General features: G+C 38.7%; 1 protein-coding gene and 1 pseudogene across 4 annotated transcripts in view; both read right to left on the bottom strand.

Annotated features, from left to right (window-relative positions):
- Positions 1–24,091, bottom strand: part of BBS9 (Bardet-Biedl syndrome 9) — a 469,951-nt gene that overhangs the window by 218,284 nt on the left and 227,576 nt on the right. The gene's annotated exons all lie outside the window — the stretch shown is intronic.
- LOC137768716 (guanine nucleotide exchange factor for Rab-3A pseudogene) lies at positions 6,287–7,150 on the bottom strand (annotated as a pseudogene).

Raw genomic sequence — 24,091 nt, 5'->3', positions numbered from 1 at the left:
AATCCATATATATGTGTTAGCATACAGTATTTGTTTTTCTCTTTCTGACATACTTCACTCTGTATGACAGACTCTAGGTCCATCCAACTCACTACAAATAACTCAATTTCGTTTCTTTTTATGGCTGAGTAATATTCCATTGTGTATATGTGCCACATCTTCTAAGTGTCAATGGACACTTAGGTTGCTTCCATGTCCCGGCTATTGTAAATAGAGCTGAAATGGACATTGTGGTACATGACTCTTTTTGAATTATGGTTTTCTCAGGGTATATGCCTAGTAGTGGGATTGCTGGGTTGTATGGTAATTCTATTTTTAATTTTTTAAGGAACCTCCATACTGTTCTCCATAGTGGCTGTATCAATTTACATTCCCACCAACAGTGCAGGAGGGCTCCCTTTTCTCCACACCCTCTCCAGCATTTATTGTTTCTAGATTTTTTGATGATCGCCATTCTGACCGGTGTGAGGTGATACCTCATTGTAGTTTTGATTTTCATTTCTCTAATGATTACTGATGTCTAGCATCCTTTCATGTGTTTGTTGGCAATCTGTGTATCTTCTTTGGAGAAATGTCTATTTAGGTCTTCTGCCCATATTTGGATTGCGTTGTTTGCTTTATCGATATTGAGCTGCTTGTAAATTTTGGAGATTAATCCTTTGTCAATTGCTTCATTTGCAAATATTTTCTCCCATCCTGAGGGTTGTCTTTTAGTCTTATTTATGGTTTCCTTTGCTGTGCAAAAGCTTTTAAGTTTCATTAGGTCCCATTTGTTTACTTTTGTTTTTATTTCCATGTCTCTAGGAGATGGGTCAAAAAGGATCTTGCTGTGATTTATGTCATAGAGTGTTCTGCCTATGATTTCTTCTAAGAGTTTTATAGTGTCTGGCCTTACATTTAGGTCTTTACTCCATTTTGAGTTTCTTTTTGTGTATGGTGTTAGGGATTGTTCCAACTTCATTCTTTTACATGTAGCTGTCCAGTTTTCCCAGCACCACTTCTTGAAGAGGCTGTCTTTTCTCCATTGTATATTCTTGCCTCCTTTATCAAAAATAAGGTGACCATATGTGCATGGGTTGATCTCTGGGCTTTCTATCCTGTTCCATTGATCTATATTTCTGTTTTTATGCCAGTACCATACTGTCTTGATTACCGTAGCTTGGTGTATAGTCTGAAGTCAGGGAGCCTGATTCCTCCAGCTCCGTTTTTCTTTCTTAAGATTGCTTTGGCTATTCGGGGTCTTTTGTGTTTCTATACAAATTGTGAAAGTTTTTGTTCTAGTTCTGTGAAAAATGCCATTGGTAGTTTGATAGGGATTGCACTGAATCTGTAGATTGCTTTTGGTAGTAGAGTCATTTTCACAGTGTTGATTCTTCTAATCCAAGAACATGGTATATCTCTCCATCTGTTTGTATCATCTTTAATTTCATTCATCAATGTCTTATACTTTTCTGCATACAGGACTTCTGTCTCCTTAGGTAGGTTTATTCCTAGGTATTTTATTCTTTTTCTTGCAATGGTAAATAGGAGTGTTTCCTTAATTTCTCTTTCAGATTTTTCATCATTAGTGTATAGAAATGCAAGAGATTTCTGTACATTAATTTTGTATCCTGCTAACTTACCAAATTCGCTGATTAGCTCTAGTAGCTTTCTGGTAGCATCCTTAGGATTCTGTATGTATGGTATCATGTCATCTGCAAACAGTGACAGCTTTACTTCTTCTTTTCTGATTTGGATTCCTTTTATTTCTTTTTCTTCTCAGATTGCTGTGGCTAAAACTTTCAAAACTATGTCGAATAACAGTGGTGAGAATAGGCAACCTTGTCTTGTTCCAGACCTTAGACGAAATGGTTTCAGTTTTTCACCACTGAGAATGATGTTGGCTGTGGGTTTGTCATATATGGCCTTTATTATATTGAGGTAAGTTCCCTCTATGCCTACTTTCTGGAGGGTTTTTATCATAAATGGGTGTTGAATTTTGTTGAAAGCTTTTTCTGCATCTATTGAGATGATCATACGGTTTTCCTCATTCAATTTGTTAACATCGTGTATCACATTGATTGATTTGCGTATATTGAAGAATCCTTGCATCCCTGGGATAAACCCCACTTCATCATGGTGTATGATCCTTTTAATGTGCTGTTGGATTCTGTTTGCTAGTATTTTGTTGAGGATTTTTGCATCTATGTTCATCAGTGATACTGGCCTGTAGTTTTCTTTCTTTGTGACATCTTTGTCTGGTTTTGGTATCAGGGTGATGGTGGTGGCCTTGTAGAATGAGTTTGGGAGTGTTGCTCCCTCTGCTATATTTTGGAAGAGTTTGAGAAGGATATAGGTGTCAGCTCTTCTCTAAATGTTTGATAGAATTTGCCTGTGAAGGCATCTGGTCCTGGGCTTTTGTTTGTTGGAAGATTTTTAATCACAGTTTCAATTTCAGTGCTTGTGATTGGTCTGTTTACATTTTCTATTTCTTCCTGGTTCAGTCTTGGGAGGTTGTGCTTTTCTAAGAATTGGTTCATTTACTTCAGGTTGTCCATTTTATTGGCATATAGTTGCTTTTAGTAATCTTTCATGATCCTTTGTATTTCTGCAGTATCAGTTGTTACTTCTCCTTTTTCATTTCTAATTTTATTGATTTGAGTCTTCTCCCTTATTTTCTTGGTGAGTCTGGCTAATGGCTTATCATTTTGTTTATCTTCTCAAAGAAACAGCTTTTAGTTTTATTGATCTTTGCTATTGTTTCCTTCATTTCTCTTTCATTTATTTCTGATCTGATCTTTATGATTTCTTTCCTTCTGCTAACTTTAGGGTTTTTTTGTTCTTCTTTCTCTAATTGCTTTAGGTGTAAGGTTAGGTTGTTTATTTGAGATGTTTCTTGTTTCTTGAGGTAGGATTGTTTTGCTATAAACTTCCCTATTAGAACTGCTGTTTCTGCAACCCATAGGTTTTGGGTTGTCGTGTTTTCATTGTCATTTCTTTCTAAGTATTTTCTGATTTCCTCTTTGATTTCTTCAGTGATCTCTTGGTTATTAAGTAGCGTATTGTTTAGCCTCCATGTGTTTGCATTTTTTACAGACTTTTTCCTGTAATTGATATCTAGTCTCATAGTGTTGTGGTTGGAAAAGATACTTGATACGATTTCAATTTTCTTGAATTTACCAAGGCTTGATTTGTGACCCAAGATATGATCTATCCTGTAGAACGTTCCATGAGCACTTGAGAAGAAAGTGTATTCTGTTGTTTTGGGATGGAATGTCCTTTAAATATCAACTAAGTCCATCTTGTTTAATGTATCATTTAAAGCTTGTGTTTCCTTATTTATTTTCATTTTGGATGATTTGTTCATTGGTGAAAGTGGGGTGTTAAAGTCCCCTACTATGATTGTGTTACTGTCTATTTCCCCTTTTATGGCTGTTAGCATTTGCCTTATGTATTGAGGTGCTCCTGTGTTGGGTGCATAAATATTTACAATTGTTGTATCTTCTTCTTGGATTGATCCCTTGATCATTAGGTAGTGTCCTTCTTTGTCTCTTGTAATAGTCTTTATTTTAAAGTCTATTTTGTCTGATATGAGAACTGCTACTCCAGCTTTCTTTTGATTTCCATTTGTATGGAATATCTTTTTCCATCCCCTCACTTTTAGTCTGTATGTGTCCCTAGATCTGAAGTGGGTCTCTTGTAGACAGCATATATATGGGTCTTGCTTTTGTATCCATTCAGCCAGTCTATGTCTTTTGGTTGGAGCATCTAATCCATTTACATTGAAGGTAATTATCGATATGTATGTTCCTATTACCATTTTCTTAATTATTTTGGGTTTGTTATTGTAGGTGTTTTCCTTCTCTTGTGTTTCCTGCCTAGAGAAGTTCCTTTAGCATTTGTTGTAAAGCTGGTTTGGTGGCACTGAATTCTCTTAGCTTTTGCTTGTCTGTTAAGGTTTTAATTTCTCCATCGAATCTGAATGAGATCCTTGCTAGGTAGAGTAATCTTGGTTGTAGGTTTTTCCCTTCCATGACTTTAAATATGTCCTGCCACTCCCTTCTGGGTTGCAGAGTTTCTGCTGAAAGATCAGCTGTTAACCTTATGGGGATTCCCTTATATGTTATTTGTTGTTTTCCCTTGCTGCTTTTAATATTTGTTCTTTGTATTTAATTTTTTATAGTTTGATTAGTATGTGTCTTGGCGTGTTTCTCCTTGGATTTATCCTGTATGGGACTCTCTGTGCTTCCTGGACTTGATTGACTAATTCCTTTCCCATATTAGGGAAGTTTTCAACTATAATCTCTTCAAATATTTTCTCAGTCCCTTTCTTTTTCTCTTCTTCTTCTGGGAGCCCTATAAATCGAATCTTGGTGTGTTTCATGTTGTCTCATTGGTCTCTAAGACTGTGCTCAATTCTTTTCATTCTTTTTTCTTTATTCTGCTCTGCAGTAGTTACTTCCACTATTTTATCTTCCAGGTCACTTACCTGTTCTTCTGCTTCGGTTATTCTGCTATTGATTCCTTCTAGAGAATTTTTAATTTCATTTATTGTGTTGTTCAGCATTGTTTGCTGTTTAGTTTTTCTAGGTCCTTGTTAAATGTTTCTTGTATTTTCTCCATTCTATTTCCAAGATTTTGGATCACCTTTACTATCATTACTCTGAATTCTTGTTCAGGTAGACTGCCTATTTCCTCTTCATTTGTTTGGTCTGGTGGGTTTTTACCTTGCTCCTTCATCTGCTGTGTGTTTCTCTGTCTTCTCATTTTGCTTAACTTACTGTGTTTGGGGTCTCCTTTTTGTAGGCTGCAGATTTGTAGTTCCCGTTGTTTTTGGTGTCTGCCCCCAGTGTGTATGGTTGGTTCAGTGTGTTGTGTAGGCTTCCTGGTGGAGGGGACTAGTGCCTGTGCTCTGGTGGATGAGGATGGATCTTGTCTTTCTGGTGGGCAGGACCACGTTGGGTGGTGTGTTTTGTGGTGTCTGTGACCTTATTATGATTTTAGGCAGCCTCTCTGCTAATGGATGGGGTTGTGTTCCTGTCTTGCTAGTTGTTTGGCATAGGATGTCCAGCACTGTAGCTTGCTGGTTGTTGCATGGAGCTGGGTCTTAGTATTGAGATGGAGATCTCTGGGAGAGCTTTTGCCGTTTGATGTACTTGGAGCCGGGGGGGGTCTCTGGTGGACCAGTGTCCTGAGCTTGGCTCTCCCACCTCAGAGCCACCAGCCTGACACCCAGTCAGAACACCAAGATCCTGTCAGCCACAGGGCTTCAGTGTCTTTTTCATCCCCCCTCCTTTCAGCTTCCTTCTCTGCCCTCCCTCACTCCAGTCTTATTCTGAATGTTGGTTTCTGCCCATGGTGCTGATCAGATGTTTTCCTCATTTCTCCTCATCAAAGATAGTAGGACCAAGGTCAGATATAACAATTTTACCTTTCTTTGTAAATGTCACTGAAGGTTTAATCCTTTAGAAGAAGGATAAAGAGAGCACAGTTATGGAGGGGTGTGAGTAGAGAGGTAGAAGGGAGAATGCTGATGACAAAGTATGCTAGTATTAGGATCCTCTAAATCTGGAGTCTTACCAAAGGTAAGCTTGGGGTCCAACACAGTAAACCCAGACTGGTATTTATTCACTCTTTCATTCATTTATATAAGTCAGTGCAAGATGCTGGGGATAAAATCAGCAAGAATGGGAATAAAGCAAGAGCCTCTGCTCTCACGGAGCTCACCTTCGACCTGGGAAGATGGAGTGATGGGGGAAGAACAAACATGGCTTCCGCCATCACTGAGTCAGGGATACCCCATTAAGGTTGACTTTGCCACAAAAGTTCCAGGGCTTTCCCCCAGTGATATATAACTATTTTCAAGTATGTGACAGTCTATCACACAGCAGAAGGATTAGACAATAGCAAGGGAGCTGCAAAGGGCAGAAGGCACGATAGAATTATAGAATAATTATAGATATTCACAAGTCAGTTGCCTCAGGAAGTGTTTAAGGCTCTGAGCTCCTTGGTGTTTGGTGCTTTCTTTAAAATCTCCTTGGGAGATATAGAACTCAACGGGGAAGAAAGACAGGCCATCTCTGGAGGTACAGACCTGTCTGTCCCTCCATCCATCCTGGGACAGATATTTGGCAGCTCAGTGCTGCCTCCGGGTCCCAGCCATTTGTCCCTACTCCTAGGTAGATGGGTGGCTTCTGGCTCAGGGTTGGCTCCAGGACCTTGTCTTTCTCTGTGTCTGCCCATCTTGGGGCAGGTGTTTGCTCCAACCGAGAGCACCCATCCAGGCCCAGGCAGTGCCCTTGGCCTTCTAGAGGATGAAGCTGAGCTGATCCAGCTACATCTCCTTTTGTAGTTTTGTGAGCTCCTGAAACACTGGCTTCACATTCTGCCACACAGTCCTCACTGGATGTAGCAGATGTAGGTGATGAAGTTGCATGCTGCAGTGATGCAGGCCCAAGAGGATGGTGAGATGTAGTCCTGACTATTGGAGTGACAGAGCCAAATGTGATAGTAGCAGGTGTGGGCACATACGTTGGCACTTGCACACTTGACTGTGGCTGCCTGCAAAGCCACAGGCTGGGTGGTGAGCATGTTGTCCTCCAGAGTGGCCTGCACCAGCACCAGGAGATCCCACTTTGTGGGACCCACAAAGTGGGTAGGCAGGGGCCCACATCCTTATGGTACACCCTTCCCAGGAAGGAACAGGGCTTGTCCAGGGTGGGAAAGAACTCATGTCCACCTCCTTGTCATCCTAGTCCAGGGTGAGAGCATGTCCCACAGCGGGACACACAGCTGGGCAGATGGAGCTGCCAGTGCTCTGGGCCCTTGTGGGGTCCAGGCTTAGTGGGGCCAGGTGGAACTCATGGTTGGGAGAGGCTGGTGTGGATATGATGACCGATGTCTTCAAGGCTGTCACTTCCACCTACGGCATGTCAGCCCATGCCTCCTTCAGCTGCTTTTCTGATCCCACCTACTTCATGTGGGCTTCTTACACCATCTTGTGGGCTTCCTCAGACAGGCTGGCCATCAGTAACTCCTCCAGCTCCTGTTCCAGGTGTTCCCACACCTCAAACAGCTGTTCATGGCCCTCATCTTTCAGCCTCAGCTCCTTCTGGGCAGTGTGAGCTCCTTCTTCAGGGCTCAAAGCCCCGCCCTTCTTGCAAATCTCCATGGAGATCCTGCAGGAATGCCTGTCAAGATCATTAGAGAAGAGCTACCTCCAGGGTTCATCATACTGAACAAGATCCTTTACTACTCCCAGATTCTGAGATCCTGAAAGTGAGACAACACACTGCCTCATTGCAGTCATTTCCTCTCATGTATACGTACCTTTTAATAAAATACTCAAAACGGTGCCTAAAATATATTAGGTGCTCAATAAATGCTATCCATTGTCATCGTTCTCACCATTATTTCCTCAGGGCTATTATAAACTAAAGAGCAGGGCTTCCATAATAAACTTCATAAGACCCACATAGAACCTAGCCCAGTAACTTTCAAATAGCAGATATGAAAAAAAAAGCGGCCTTAATAAAATGTGTTTTCCTTAGGATAGAATTTATTGTCATTTTAGATAGAGCTGTAAATTTTTACATAAATATTACAGCGCTGATATTTCAAAGGAAATTTAATTCATTTAGGTCCTAGAAGGATTTTGAATAGGCTTCCACATACAAGTAGAAAAACCTGGGGTATAGCCTAAATATACATAAAGAATAAAATTTCTTATATATAAAGTGAAATAGGACTTCCCTGGTAGTGCAGTGGTTAAGAATCCGCCTGCCAGTGCAGGGGACACGGGTTTGATCCCTGGTCCGGGAAGATCCCACATGCTGCAGAGCAACTAAGCCCATGAGCCACAACTACTGAGCCTGCGTTCTAGAGCCCGTGAGCCACAACTACTGAGCCCGTGTGCCACAACTACTGAGCCCGTGTGCCACAACTACTGAAGCCTGCACGCCTAGAGTCCATGTTACGCAACAAGAGAAGCCACTGCCATGAGGAGCCCATGAACCGCAATGAAGAGTAGCCCCCTCTTGCTGCAACTAGAGAAAGCCTGTGTGCAGCAACGAAGACCCAATGCAGCCAAAAATTAAAAAATAAAATTTAAAAAAAAATGAAATAAAACTACAGAGGAAGTTATCCATTCAGCTACAATTTTTCAATACAAATGTGTCACAATTTACAAATCTTAAAAGAGATGCACATAAACAACTGGGATTATTATGACACATTTTTTAAAAGAACTATGTCATCTGGCCCAAGATGCGAAAAATATACATCTCAAGATACCTGAATGAAATGATGGAGCAAGCCATGGGGATATCTGTAGAAACAGCATTCCCAGCCAAGTGAACTGTGAGTGCAAAGGCCCTGAGGCAGAAATGTGCTTTTAGGAACACTGAGGAAGCTAGCATGGCTGAAGCTGAGTGAGCAGTTTTTATGCTGCACTATAACGAGATAATACACCGGTTTCTGTTAAATCACCTACGTAGGTACTGCAAGAAAATCTCATAATAAGGCATACTCTGGTATGTCCTGGCAAGTTTGTCCACCAAAAGTTAGTTTTATTAGTTAAGTTTTATTTAAAAGTTAAACATTTTATTAGAATTTATGACTGGGGGAAATATGGAGAGGATTCTCAGCCAAATACCAACCAGTACCCCAAGCTCAGCTGTCCACTGGCTGAGCTGATGCTGGGGAAAGACAAATCCAATTAACACCTATTCTAATGCCTCCGAGGAAGTGCTGGGTTTAGTCCCCATTCACAGCTTACACTGGGCATGGGTGTTTCATTAAGGAGAGCAGGGGATGTTGTGGGATAGCCAAGAAAGGCAGTGGTGCCCAAAACTCTTCCCCAGAGAGGGGAAGTGTTTATCTCTGCTACCTACAGCTGGAGCTCCTTCCTCACTCCTGGAAGACAACAAAATCCCTAATCCGACAAAATGAAATGTGGGCAAGTCTCAACATTTCCCTTTATCTTTTATCAAGATTTGAATTATCTGAACAGAGGCCTGTGAACTCTCTGAGAAACCCATCTCAATCCCCTGTACTGGGCAATGACTTCCACTTTCTAAAGATAAAGTAACAGAGAAAAGTCGTGTACAATAGGCTCAAAGGAAAGAGACAAATGAGAGAAATGAAATGCAATTCCCTTTACAAAATAGCCATAATTCAAGACTATCTTTATTTGATAGTCTCAAAAAGATTCAAAGTTACTCTGCACCTACTCATTCAATTCAAAAGATATTAAATGCTAAGTGCTGGGGAAACAATGGGGAACAACACATACTGGTCCTGGTCCTCATCCTAGTGAGAAGGGCAGAAAATAAATAAGTAAATAACAAATAAATAGTTAAAAGTTATGAAAGGACTATGATGCAGATAAAAAGGGTGCTGTGATAAAGACTAATGGGTAAAATAGTTTTTATATTATTTCATATAATACAGCAGCTAAATAATACTAGCAGCTAAAATTTCACGAGCACTTACAATGTACCAGGAAATTGCTACATGCTTTTTAGGAATTATCCCATTTGATTCTCACACGTTATAATTGTACTATTTTATCTCCGTTTTGTAGATGGAAAAAACAGGCACAGTAATTTTTTCAAAGTCATTCAAACGAACTCTAAGCCAGAGCCTGGAGCCCACACTCCTAACCATTTTGTGCATAAAGCTTGGAGCTTAAGGTTAGGCAGAATAGCCCAGGTAGAGGGAATGGCAAGTTAAAAACTTCATGGTAGAAAAAGTCAGACATGTACCAGGAACTGAGAGAAGGCCAGAGTGAGGAAGAGAGTGCCCGTAGATGAAGCTGGATGTTAGGCTAGGCCAGAACATACAGGGAGACCTATAAGGGTTGGTAAAAGTTTGGATATTATTATAAAAACAAAAGATTTTAAGCTGGAGAGTGGCATGATATAATTTGTAATTGTTTGTTTCCTCGTTTTTATTACAAGAACTGCCGAGTAGAAAACGAATTGGAAAGGGACAAGAATAGACTTAGAGTTAGGACATTATAACCATGACCAAGGTAACAGATGGTGGTAGCATATATAAGCAATTAAGGGTATCACATTAGGAAGGAAATCTCCAGTTTCTCAGGTCTTATCCCTGAGCAAAACTTAAAATGTAGTAAATTATTAAATCTATGACTTCAGTACAAATAAATCATCCAATCTTCAATTTCTTCATCCACACAAAGGGGAAAATAAAACGTACCTCACAAGGTTGGTATGGAGATCAACTATAGTGTTATATGGAAAAGACCTACACAAGCACAATTTATCTTTGTATTATAAAATTTAGATCAAGCAAAATTAGATGTTCAAAATACATTGGCTGAAAAAATTAAAACTTTGATACAAAAAGTGTGGAATGAAGTGAGTAAAAAATCTAAAGCTCAATGAAAAATTTAAATATAAATAAAATTCTATATATCCAGCAGGTATTTGCTATAGCCTGAATGTTTGTGTCACCCAACATTCATATGTTAAGTCCTGATACCCAATCTGATAATACCTGGATATGGGGCCTTGGGGAGGCGATTATGTCATGAGGATGGAGCCCTCATGAATGAGATTAGCACCCTTATAAAAGAGACCCCAGAAATCTTTGTTGACCCTTCTGCCATGTGAGGACACACTGAAAAGTCAGACATCTATGAACAGGAAGCAGGCCCTTACCAGAAACCAAATCTACTGGTGCCTTGATCTTGGACTTCCCAGCCTCCAGAACTATTGGAAATAAATTTCTGTTGGGTAAAAGCCACCCCAGTCTATGGTATATTTTAATAACAGCCCAAATGGATTAAGATAGTACTCCACTGTGATAAACTATAATACATGAATGTCACCAAACAACAAAAAAGTAAAAATCATAATAATAAACATTTAAATAGTGTGATATTTTCTGTAACTTTAACATTTGGGCCTCAATTATTTTCTTATTCATCAACACATGCGGGGGTGGGGGGCAGGAACAAATGTTTTAAAATAAAAAAACACCATCAGACTTGGGATTTAAAAATATAAACACAAGGGACTTCCCTGGTGGCACAGTGGTTAAGAACCTGCCTGCCAATGCAGGGGACATGGGTTCGAGCCCTGGTCTGGGAAGATCGCACATGCCACGGAGCAACTAAGTCCGTGCGCCACAACTACTGAGCCTGTGCTCTATAGCCCGTGTGCCACAACTACTGAGCCCACGTGTCACAACTACTGAAGCCCGCACGCCTAGAGCCTGTGCTCCGCCACAAGAGAAGCCACCACAGTGAGACGCCCGTGCACCACAACGAAGAGTAGCCCCCACTCGCTGCAACTAGAGAAAGCCCGCACACAGCAACGAAAACCCAACACAGCCATAAATAAATAAATAAATAAATTTATCTTTAAAAATAATAAATATATAAACACGATATCTGCAAGTTGATTTTTTTTCAGATTACCAAAAATCAACAAGAATCAATGAGTTGAAGATTTATAAGGCATTATTTTGATTATTAAGCATATTCTCAGTACTAGTACTCCCAGGTAGTTAACATTGCCCTGGAGACTTTCCAGAGTACGCATTTCATGGAAAGGAGAAATGAAAATTTCTGTTTGCGATATAACATGAAAGAAGAAAGTTGTATTATAAAATATATCTTTACAATATGGTAATTAAAATAGCTGCCAAAATGAACATTCAATTTATTGTTTTATCTCTTTTCCTTTGCATCTTGTAATAGCAGCTCAGTGGAAATAACCATTTCAGCCTCCAAATGAAATAAATTTGGATGATTAGAACCCAGTCAATTGTCATTGCACCCTACTACAAATGGAGAAAATAATACATTTAACTAAGCAGGGCACAAAAGTGCATAATGTCAGTCTCTATTCATGTCAGAACATCTGAAGTTCATCAATATAAATAATGTTTGTATCCATATCATAAACAAAGCATCAATATAATTTATGATCTTTGGAAATTTTAAAATGTGAGATGGAAAAGCAGATGAATGCTTTTTAAACCAAAAGTTGGAAGAAATAATAGAAACAATTTCAGTAGATACTAGTATAATATTCTACATATACAACCTCTTCAATATTAGTAGAAACTGGGGATGGTTTCTGTAAACTTACTTTGCAAAAGGCTTTTTCCAAGCAGATTTATATAATATTCCCATTGTCCCTTGATAATACTGCTAAGGTGTTCTAAGATAAATATTAATAGTAATATTATATTGATGAATCACTGTACACATTAAAGCACTCACAGTGGCATGAGGTGGGTGTCAGGTGAGTTTAGATTTGATCATGACACTTGTCCCTAAATTTTTTGGCTTTATTAAAGGACTATCACAGAGACCCTACTCTATGAACTTCCAGGCACAGAAGAAAATTTACTGATCTCTAAAAACCCCACACTTTATCAAGCATCTGAAGATAACTTTTTCTCTTTATGGAATGCCCTCCACCTAATAATCTCCTATTCATTCCTCAAGATCCTTCACAAATAAAATCTCTTATGGAATCTCATTCCTTTGGACTCCAACAGCAGCTAAAGTGTGCTTCTGTAAGCACATCAAGCATTCTGGTATCAGTTCGCTACCTGTTTGTCTCTCCCGTTAGCACAGAAGCTCCACAACAGCCACGACAGTCTCTAGATCTAATACGTCTGCTGAATGAAAAATGAACAAAAGCACGTGGTCTACCCAGATGGAGTGGAGCAAGACTCTCACTTTCCTTGTTCTGAAGATATTTTGTTTAACACAGTTCAGGATCACATATGCTTTCTTTTGACAGATGCAAAACAAAAGGCTTTTTCAAGGCCCAACCCTTATTCACGTACATGACTACAATTCTTTCATTATACCTGAAAACAAAATAGTCAAAATGGATAAGCAAAGGACTTTTAAACTTGACCTTGTTCAATTCAATCACTCTTTCTAGCATGTTAAAATCTTTCAGGATATTGAAATGTTTAGTATATTAGTTATCCTTTCCATATCCCAAAGGCCTACCTGAGGCAACATAAATTTGCTATTTGCAATTGCTTAGCCCTACTTGTGACACTGAGAAGATGTATTTACTCAGCACTCATTGCTAATTACCAATTTAGCAGGGTACAGAAGTCTAAATTGAAAATCATTTCCCTCAGATCTTAGCGAAAATTTTTCCATTGTCTTCTAGCATCTAATAATTTTGATGTTAAATGCCGTCTTGATTCATGTTCCTTGAGTAGATTGTTTTTTCCTTTATAATCTTTGAAGATATGCTCCTGATTCTTAGTGCTCTAAAATTTCACAATAATATATCTGTATGTATTTCTTTTTCTCTTTCATTGTGCTAACATCAAATAGGCTCTTCCAATATCCACAACTGAGACATTTCATTTCCTAGAAATCCTTGTTTCCATTGGTTTTCTCTCCATCTTCACAACCCACTGCCCCAGTGTCACACCTTGCCTGATGAGCCTCTCATCAGAATCTGCAGTCTCTCTGAACGCTTTACATCAGCACTTCATTCATTCTCTGACCACCACCTTTTGTTCTTCTGGTTCACTTGCTCTATAACTCCTACTACTTCACTTCTTCAACCTTATCAAGGCTTGTGATCCATTGAACCCATTAAATTCTCACCATGTATCAGTTTTCTCTACTTTATTTCTCTTAGATTTAGTAGTCCATTATTACAGTGATTCTCATAAAAATATTTTATCTGAAATTCTCTGTTTCAAAATCCCAGCCCTGACTTTAGTTGCTTGGATACTGATAAACAAATCACTGCCAGGCAAAATCGTCTAAGGATGACTGGCTTCACTTCAAAATTCAGTATCTCAGACTTCAACATTGCCTTATATTTCATGAGTTTGCTTTCTTATTCTTCAAGACATCAGTGTCATGCCTTTTCTTTTCTTTTTCAAATTTAGACATCATCAAAGCTCCCCTATCTTTCCGTCAACAAATCTACAGAATCTCCCTGGACCTACATCTTGTCACAGTAAAGTTACAAAAGGCCTGTCCTTCAATTCTCCTCACCCTCCAGGCTCTGCATCCCACCCCTTCTCTCCTTCTAAAGGACTTCATTGCTTTGTGATCCCCTTCTTCCTGATCATCAGCCTCTCCCATTAATTCAATCATTTCAATTGCTATTCAAACATGTTCTAATACTGCTCATTTAAAAACAAAACCCACAACTCCTTCCAGCTACATTTTACTTCTGAATTACTGAGTTTGGTTGTCCAATTCTTACTGAAAATGCTAGATACTAAATTAGAGTGTGTAATACTAGACACTCTAAATTTATCCTTGGATTAAGCTGCAGCTTAGACTGTACTGCTTTGGGCTCATACAGAATTATACCTAGTAATTGCATTTTGTCATTATTTTTAAAGCTTTATGAAATTTGTTACTCATAAAGTATAATTATATAAGTATAACAATTATAACTATAAGAATAAGCTATGGAGACATTATTGAAGAAGCTATCTTTATGATATTCAGAAGAGAAACTTCATCCTGGACTCAGCATCAGTAAAGGCTGTGCATCTCCTGAACAATTGATTTGATTTGATCTTATGAACATTCTGAAAATTGGAACTAAAATGCTTTCTTGTTATTTTTAGACTGCTAGCATCTTATTGATTCTGCAGTATAATCTTTTTCTTATCTTTATTAATTTCCTGCTCTTATTTTCTCTCTCTGTTCCTTCAACTGTTTACTTTCTCCTTTCATATTCTGGAAATTTTTATAATTTATATATATACTTTAAATCCATTAAAAAAAAAAAAGGAACAAGGCAAAGTACAAATAGATATAGTAGAGAAAAAGACAAAAATAGATATATAAGAAAGATCAGGAAAAGTATGGAGACAAAAGGGGCAGGAAGGAAGAGGGAGAGAGAGGAGGTAGTGTCTGTTGTGCGAGGTAATAAATCACAAAGTGGATCTGGATCTTAAGAGAGTGCCATGGCAGGAATATATAAGTATTTAGTCAATAGCATATTTCTTCTGAAATTTCATTGTACTGAATCAGTAAAAATAATTGACTTCCATGTAGAAATATTCTATAATTCTGATTATAAAAATATTTGATTTCACAAAATGTGACCTACTGGTTATTTTTAACAAGTTTATAGAGGTAGCACTGATATACAAAGAATGTATATATTTAATACACACAATTTGATGAATTTGGACAATCAATCAATAATATACATAATTAGTAATGTAATATACATACATATATACATATATTAGTATATATTACATACATATATTAGTAATACACATACATTAAAAAGTAATATACATATCCATCACCTGTCTTACTATTTTCAATTTAGGTCTGTGGAAATCATTTTCAGAAATTTCGCTAGTGTAGAGTATTTTTCCTGCATATTTTTATGTTCAATGCATTGGGATTTTTCAGAATTCACATAATAAACTCTAATTACATTGAATCATTACTTTCTGAAATTAAAAACTTATTCAGCTCCCCAGAGAAGGTGACTGGATACCTGAGCCAAAGAGCTGCATTCACTTTTCTCTTGTCTGCTCTGACTGATCTACACCAAATTGAACTAAAATTACCGCATAGTACACTTCAAGACTGGTTGATTATCAAGCAGGTTTTAAAACCCACATAAAACACTATCCAGGATCAAGGACAACTATATATGACATATGTAGCATTTGACTGTTTGCTAGGGAAAAAATAGTGGGTTCTTTCCATATGTAGGGTTTTTCTGTCCATGCAGATTTCAAGACAAAAGATTGTGTGACTTTCATAAAAAAGAAAAATGCCAAACAAATTGGATACAAATTACTTCATTCCTTTCTTGGGTATGAATGCACTGATAGAGCAGTAGGGAGCACCAATATCTGCCTAGACTCTGGAAAATTGTACTTCCTTATTTTATCTTTTTATTGGAGTATAATTGCTTTACAATGTTGTGTTAGTTTCTGCTGTACAATAAAGTGAATCAGCTATATGTATACATATATCCCCTCCCTTATGGACTTCCCTCGCCTGCTGCATCCCACCCGGCTAGGTCATCACAGAGCACCGAGCTGAGCTCCCTGTGCTATACAACAGGTTCCCACTAGCTATCTATTTTACACATGGTAGTGTATTGATGTCAAACCTAATCTCTCAGTTCATCCCACCCTCCCCTCCCCCACCATGTCCACACATCCGTTTTCTACATCTGCGTCTCTAACTCCTGCCCTGCAACTAGGTTCATCAGTACCATTTTTCTAGATTCCATATACATGCGTTAATATACGGTATTTGTTTTTCTCTTTCTGACTTACTTCACTCTGTATGACAGTCTCTAGGTCCATCTACATCTCTACAAATGACCCAATTTCATTCCTTTTATGGCTGAGTAATATTTCATTATATATATGTACCACATCATCTTTATCCATTCATCTGTCAATGGACATTTAGGTTGTTTCCATGTCCTGGCCATTGTAAGTAGTGCTGCAATGAACATTGGGGTACATGTGACTTTTTGAATTATGGTTTTCTTAGGGTATATGACCAGTAGTAGGATTGCTGGGTCATATGGTAGTTCTATTTTTAGTTTTTTAAGAAACCTCCATACTGTTCTTCTCCACAGTGGCTGTATCAATTTACATTCCCACCAACAGTGCAAGAGGGTTCCATTTTCTCCACACCCTCCCCAGCATTTATTGTTTGTAGATTTTTTGATGAAGACCATTCTGACCGGTGTGAGGTGATAACTCATTGTAGTTTTGATTTGCATTTCTCTAATAATTAGTGATGTTGAACATCTTTTCACGTGCCTCTTGGCCATCTGTATGTCTCCTTTGGACAAATGTCTATATAGGTCTTCCGCCCATTTTTTGATTGTGTTGTTCGTTTTTTTTTTTTTAATTAATTTATTTTTGGCTGCATTGGGTCTGGTCTTCGTTGCTACGAGGGGGCTTTCTCTAGTTGCAGCGAGCGGCGGCTACTCTTCCTTGTGGTGCACGGGCTTCTCATAGCAGTGGCTTCTCTTATTGTGGAGCACGGGCTCTAGGCACGTGGGCTTCAGTAGTTGTGGCATGCAGGCTCAGTAGTTCTGGCTCTTGGGCTGTAGAGTGCAGGTTCAGTAGTTGTGGCACACAGGTTTAGTTGTTCTGTGGCATGTGGGATCCTCCGGACTAGGGCTGGAACCAGTGTCCCCTGCATTGGCAGGTGGATTATTAACCACTGTGCCACCAGGGAAGCCCTGTTTGTTTTTTTGATATTGAGCTGCATGAGCTGCTTGTAAATTTTGGAGATTAATCCTTTGTACGTTGCTTCATTTGCAAATATTTATTACCATTCTGAGGGTTGTGTTTTCATCTTGTTTATGGTTTCCTCTGCTGTGCAAAAGCTTTTAACTTAATGAGGTCCCATTTGCTTATTTTTGGTTTTATTTTCATTACTCTAGGAGGTGGGTCAAAAAAGGTCTTGCTGTGATTTAAGTCAAAGTGTGTTTTTCCGATGTTTTCCTCTAAGAGTTTTAGAGTGTCCGGTCTTACATTTAGGTCTTTAATCTATTTTGAGTTTATTTTTGTGTATGGTGTTAGGGAGTGTTCTAATTTCATTCTTTTATATGTAGCCATCCAGTTTTCCCAGCACCGCTTATTGAAGAGGATGTCTTTTCTCCATTGTATATTCTTGCCTCCTTTGTCGTAGATTAGGTGACCATATGTGCATGGGCTTATCTCTGGATTTTCTATCCTGTACCATTGATCTATATTTCTGTTTTTGTGCCAGTACCATACTGTCTTGATTACTGTAGCTTTGTAGTATAGTCTGAAGTCAGGGAGTGTGACTCCTCCAGCTCCATTTTTCTTTCTCAGGATTACTTTGGCTATTCAGGGTCTTTTGTGTTTCCATACAAATTGTAAAATTTTTTGTTCTAATTCTGTGAAAAATGTCATTGGTAATTTGATAGGGGTTGCATTGAATCTGTAGATTGCTTTGGGTAGTAGAGTCATTTTCACAATATTGATTCTTCCAATCCAAGAACGCGGTATATCTCTCCATCTGTTTGTGTCATCTTTGATTTCTTTCATCAGTGTTTTATAGTTTTTTGAGTACGGGTCTTTTCCCTCCTTAGGTAGATTTATTCCTAGGTATTTTATTCTATTTGTTGTAATGGTAAATGGGATTGTTTCCTAAATTTCTCTTTCTGATCTTTTGTTGTTAGTGTATAGGATTGCAAGAGATTTCTGTGCATTAATTTTGTATCCTGCAACTCTACCAAATTCATTGATTAGTTCTAGTAGTTTTCTGGTGGCATCCTTAGGATTTTCCATGCATAGTATCATGTCATCTGTAAACAGTGACAGTTTTACTTCTTCTTTTCCAATTTCTATTCCTTTTATTTCCTTTTCTTCTCTGATTGCTGTGGCTAGGACTTCCAAAACTATGTTGAATAATAGTGGTGAGAGTGGACATCCTTGTCTTCTTCCTGATCTTAGAGGAAATGTTTTCAGTTTTTCACCATTGAGAATGATGTTTGCTGTGGGTTTGTCGTATATGGCCTTTCTTATGTTGAGACAGGTTCCCTCTATGCCCACTTTCAGGAGATTTTTTATCATAAATGGTGTTGAATTTTGTCAAAAGATTTTTCTGCAATTATTGAGATGGTCATATGGTTTTTAGTTTTTAATTTATTAATATGGTGTATCACGTTGATTGATTCGCATATATTGAAAAATCCCTGCATACCTGGGATAAATCCCACTTGATCATGGTGCATGATCTTTTTAATGTGTTGTTGGATTCTGTTAGCTAGTATTTTGTTGAGGATTTTTCGTCTATGTTCATCAGTGATATTGGTCTGTAATTTTCTTTTTTGTGATATCTTTGTCTGGTTTTGGTATCAGCATGAAGGTGGCCTTGTAGAATGAATTTGGGGTGGTCCTCTGCAATTTTCTGGAAGAGTTTGAGAAGGATAGATGTTAGCTCTTCTCTAAATGTTTGATAGAATTCACCTGTGAAGCTGTCTGGTCCTGGACTTTTGTTGGTTGGAAGATTTTAATTGCAGTTTCAATCTCATTACTTGTGATTGGTCTGTTCATATTTTCTGATTCTTCTTGGTTCAGTCTTGGAAAGTTGTACCTTTTCAAGAATTTGTCCAGTTCTTCCCAGTTGTCCATTTTACTGGCATATAGTTGCTTGTAGTAGTCTCTTATGATGCTTTGTATTTCTGTGGTGTCAGTTGTAATTTCGCCTTTTTTCATTTCTAATTTTATTGATTTGAGTCCTCTCCCTTTTCTTCTTGATGAGTCTCACTAAAGGTTTACCAAGTTTATCTTCTCAAAGAACCAACTTTTAGTTTTATTGACCTTTGTTATTGTTTTCTTTGTTTCTCTTTCATTTATCTCTGATCTGATCTTTATGATTTCTTTCCTTCTGCTAACTTTGCGTTATCTTTGTTCTTCTTTCTCTAGTTGCTTTAGGTGTAAGGTTAGATTGTTTATTTGAGATTTTTCTTGTTTCTTGAGGTGAGATTGAACTGCTATAAATTTCCCTCTTAGAACTGCTTTTGCTGCGTCCCAAATGTTTTGGGTCATCATGTTTTCATTGTCATTTGTTTCTAGATATTTTTTTATTTCACCTTTGATTTCTTCAGTGATCTCTTGGTTATTTGGCAGTGCACTGTTTATCCTTCATGTGTTTGTGTTTTTTACAGTTTTTTTCCTGTAATTGATTTCTAATCTCATAGCATTGTGGTCGGAAAAGATGCTTGATACGGTTTCAACTTTCTTAAATTTTCCGAGGCTTAATTTTGACCCAAGATGTGATCTATCCAGGAGAATGTTCCGTGTGCACTTGAGAAGAAAGTGTATTCTGTCACTTTTGGGTGGAATGTCCTATAAATATCAATTAAATCTATCTGGTCTATTGTGTCATTTAAAGCTTCTGTTTCCTTATTTATTTTCTGTCTCGATTATCTGTCTTTTGGTGTAAGTGGGGTGTTAAAGGCCCCCACTATTATTGTGTTACTGTCGATTTTCCCTTTTAAGGTTATTAGCATTTGCCTTTTGTATTGAGGTGCTCCTATGTTGGGTGCATAAATATAATTGTTATGTTTTCTCCTTGGATTGATCCCTTGATCATTATATAGTGTCCTTCCTTATCTCTTATAATAGTCTTTATTTTAAAGTCTATTTTATCTGATATGAGTATTGCTACTCCAGCTTTCTTGTGTTTTCTATTTGCATAGAATATCTTTTTCCATCCCCTCACTTTCAGTCTGTATGTGTCCCTAGGTCTGAAGTGGGTCTCTTGTAGACAGCATATATACGGGTCTTGTTTTTGTATCCATTCCGCCAGTCTGTGTCTTGGTTGGAGCATTTAATCCATTTACATTCAAGGTAATTTTTGATATATCTGTTCCTATTACCATTTTCTTAATCGTTTTGGGTTTGTTTTTGTGGGTCTTTTTCTTCTCTGTGTTTCCCACCTAGAGAAGTTCCTTTAGCATTTGTTGTAAAGCTGGTTTGGTGGTGCTGAATTCTCTTAGCTTTTGCTTGTCTATAAAGCTTTTGATTTATCCATCGAATCTGAGTGAGATCTTTGCTGGGTAGAGTAATCTTGGTTGTAGGTTTTTCCCTTTCATCACTTTAAATACATCCTGCCACTCCCTTCTGGGCTGCAGAGTTTCTACTGAAAAATCAGCTGATAACCTTATGGGGATTCCCTTGTTTGTTAGTTGTTGCTTTTCCCTTGCTGCTTTTAATATTTTTTCTTTGAATTTAATTTTTGTTAGTTTGACTAATACGTGTCTTGGTGTGTTTCTCCTAGGGTTTATCCTGTATGGGACTCTCTGCACTTCCTGGACTTGGGTGGCTATTTCCTTTCCCATGTTAGGAAAGTTTTCGATTATAACCTCTTCAAATATTTTCTCAGACACTTTCTCTTTCTCTTCTTCTTCTGCGACCCCTATAATTTGCATGTTGGTGTGTTTAACGTTGTCCCAGAGGTCTCTGAGACTGTCCTCAATTCTTTTCATTCTTTTTTCTTTATTCTGCTCCTCAGCAGTTATTTCCACCATCCTATCTTCCAGCTCACTTATTTGTTCCTCTGCCTCAGTAATTCTGCTATTGATTCCTTCTAGTGTATTTTTCATTTCAGATATTGTGTTGTTCATCACTGTTTGTTTGTTCTTTAGTTCTTCTAGGTCTTTGTTAAACATTTCTTGTATTTTCTCAATCTGTGCCTCCATCCTATTTCCTAGATTTTGGATCATCTTTACTATCATTACTCTGAATTCTTTTTCAGGTAGTTTGCCTATTTCCTCTTCATTTATTTGGTCTTGTAGGCTTTTGCCTTGTTCCTTTGTCTGTAACATATTTGTTTGTCATCTCATTTTTTTTGATGGGTGGGGCTGTGTTCATGTCTTACTGGTCGTTTGGCCTGAGGCATCCAGCACTGGAGTTTTCAGGCAGTTGGTTAGAGCCGGGTCTTGGTGCCGAGATGAGGACTTCTGGGAGACCTCACTCTGATTAATATTCCCTGGTGCCTGAGGTTCTCTGTTAGTCCAGCAGTTTGGACACAGCTCTCTCACCACAGGAGCTCAGGCCTGCCCCCCTAGCCTGGGAATCAAGATCCTGCAAGCCACGTGGTGCAGCAAAAAAAAAAAAAAAAGGAGCAGTACAGTAACAAAGAATAAAAAATAAAGTAAAATTAGAAAAATAAAAAATTTTTAGAAAAAATAAAGATATAAATGCAACAACAACAAGGTAAAACAGAACCATAGGGACTTTGCTGGTGGCCCAGTGGTTAAGACTCCATGCTCCCAATGCAGGGGGCCGGGGTTCGATCCCTGGTCGGAGAACTAGATCCCACATGCATGCCACAACTTAACATGCTGCAACAAAGATCCAGTGTGCCACAACTAAGACCCAGTGCAGCCAAAATAAATAAACATGAGAAAAAAAAAAAAAAACAGAACCACACCTAAAAAAAAAAAAAAAAAAAGGCTGGAAAAGGTCTTGGTGGTGGGGGCGGGGCTTAGGTGGGGGCGGGGCCTAGGCTTAGGACCTGCAGGGCCGGAAAATGCAGCAGGGCCGGAGGGGGCCTCAGAGTGAGGAGTTCGGAGGTTAGGCCCTGGGTGGGGGTGTGGGGGCGGGGCTTAGGCTCCGAGCAGCACAGGGTGCCTCGGAGTGCAGAGGATCAGGCCCCGGACCTCAGCAGGCTCCCCGCTGATCCCCTCACTGTAGTGGGCCCCTCCCGAGCGTGGGAACCCCTCCCCTCCCCCAGCCGCCCCCCCAGGGCCACCAATCCCGTCTGGCCTCCACTTTTCCTCTCCCCTCTCCCTCTCCCCTCTCCCTCTCCTGCCCTCCCATGCCCTCAGGACCCACACAGCTGGAGGGGCCTCAGAGGGCAGAGGACCAGGCCTGGGACCTCAGCAGACTCCCCGGAGCCCAAGTGGGCAGGGGAAATGCTGGCTGTGTTCCCTCCGATCCCCCAAGGGTCTCTCCCCCATCCCCGATGCTCCCCTCACCATGCGTGGGCCACTCCAGGCATGGGAACACCTCCCCTCCTTCAGCCACCCCTCAGGGGCACTGGTCCCAACCTGCCTCCTCTACCTCTCCCTACGCTCCCTCCCCACCCCCACATCCTACCCAGTTGCTCAGGGGTTCCTCCCATCTCCTTAGGTGTCCGTGGTCCCCCACCAGTGCCTGGTAGGTGCCCTAGTTGTGAGGAGACACAAACTCCGCTTCCTCCTACTCCACCATCTTGACTCCATCCCATTGTGTTTTCTTCATATCTATCTCCCTTCATCTCCAAGGACATTCCCTAGGTAGAATTCTGGGCATCACTGAGGCCAAAATAACCATCAGGGAATTGTAATGGCTACACTTCATGTTTCAGTTTACACAGTTCATTTGATTCTTTATTTAGTAGTTCCTGTCCAATTCCATTATTTAGTCTGTCTGCCCACACTGTAGCTGTGTCAAGGCATTCATTACCATATATTAAGATGAATGTGAATAAATCAGTTATATACATGGATATTTGGTAAAATTTAGAGAATGATAAAGTAACTATGGGCAACAGCAATGTTCTAAGAGTTACTTTATATAAAAAAGAATAAATATAATGCATTAGGACATAAATACCCTCATTTGCACAAAGAATAAATTTTGCCTTTTTTAAATGGTCTCAATTGCAGATTCATTATACAGCATCATCAACTGAAATCAAAGAGATGTGTATAATTTCCCAAAGAAATGTTGGCAACAATTTTTTAGTATAACTAAAGAGAACACTTTAACAAAGAGAAATGTACAAAAATGATTCCATCATCCAACTGAAGATTAAAATTAATCAAAGCAAAATGGTGCCAATGTAAAGAAGACTACAATCATGATCAATCACAAAGACCACGAAAAGTACAGAATTCTCTCATTCTTCTCAGAAATGTCTTTAATTTGTGTATCTTATTCTTTAATTTTTAGTTGTTTCCAAATCTATTTCACTAGCCACCAACCTACACATTCCAGAAGCTGTTATGATCTTAACCACAGAAACTTCATTAGTTTCTAAAATAAGGATGTATATATGTTCCCCCTGTTAACATCTTCATTTTTCAAAAAGAACATATCCTTATTTTACTATCTTTTCTAATTATAAAAGAAATAACCAACTAAAACTGCAAATCCATAAAGTATTGATAGAAAATGAAACCCACTGTACAAATGGCAGAGATTTTAAAAATTGGAGTGTACTCAGACTTATATATATATATATATATATATATATATACACACACACACACACATTCATTTCCCCTAATACCCTTAGTGTACCTAAAATTTGTTAAACACTTCCTTTCTTAATATTTTAATTTATTTCCAAGAAGGTATATAAAACTCAGTGAGTTTAGTAGCTTCATTGTCTACATACATCAGAAGTCAGTTTTACATTGAGTAGTTTCAACCATTATTCTCATATGAAGCAAACAAATCAATAAAGCATATTTAAATCTGAAATTCAAACTTGACTATACAATTACTACTTTTCATTCTACTGAGATTAATCTCAGCAAAAGTTATTCACTTTCACTTTCATCTTTGCAAGTGTCCAAAAGGAGGATGTAAGAATATACACATA

The sequence above is a fragment of the Eschrichtius robustus genome, chromosome 8 (assembly GCF_028021215.1).
Source record: "Eschrichtius robustus isolate mEscRob2 chromosome 8, mEscRob2.pri, whole genome shotgun sequence".
NCBI lineage: Eukaryota > Metazoa > Chordata > Mammalia > Artiodactyla > Eschrichtiidae > Eschrichtius > Eschrichtius robustus.
This window is presented reverse-complemented; position numbering and strand designations above follow the sequence as displayed.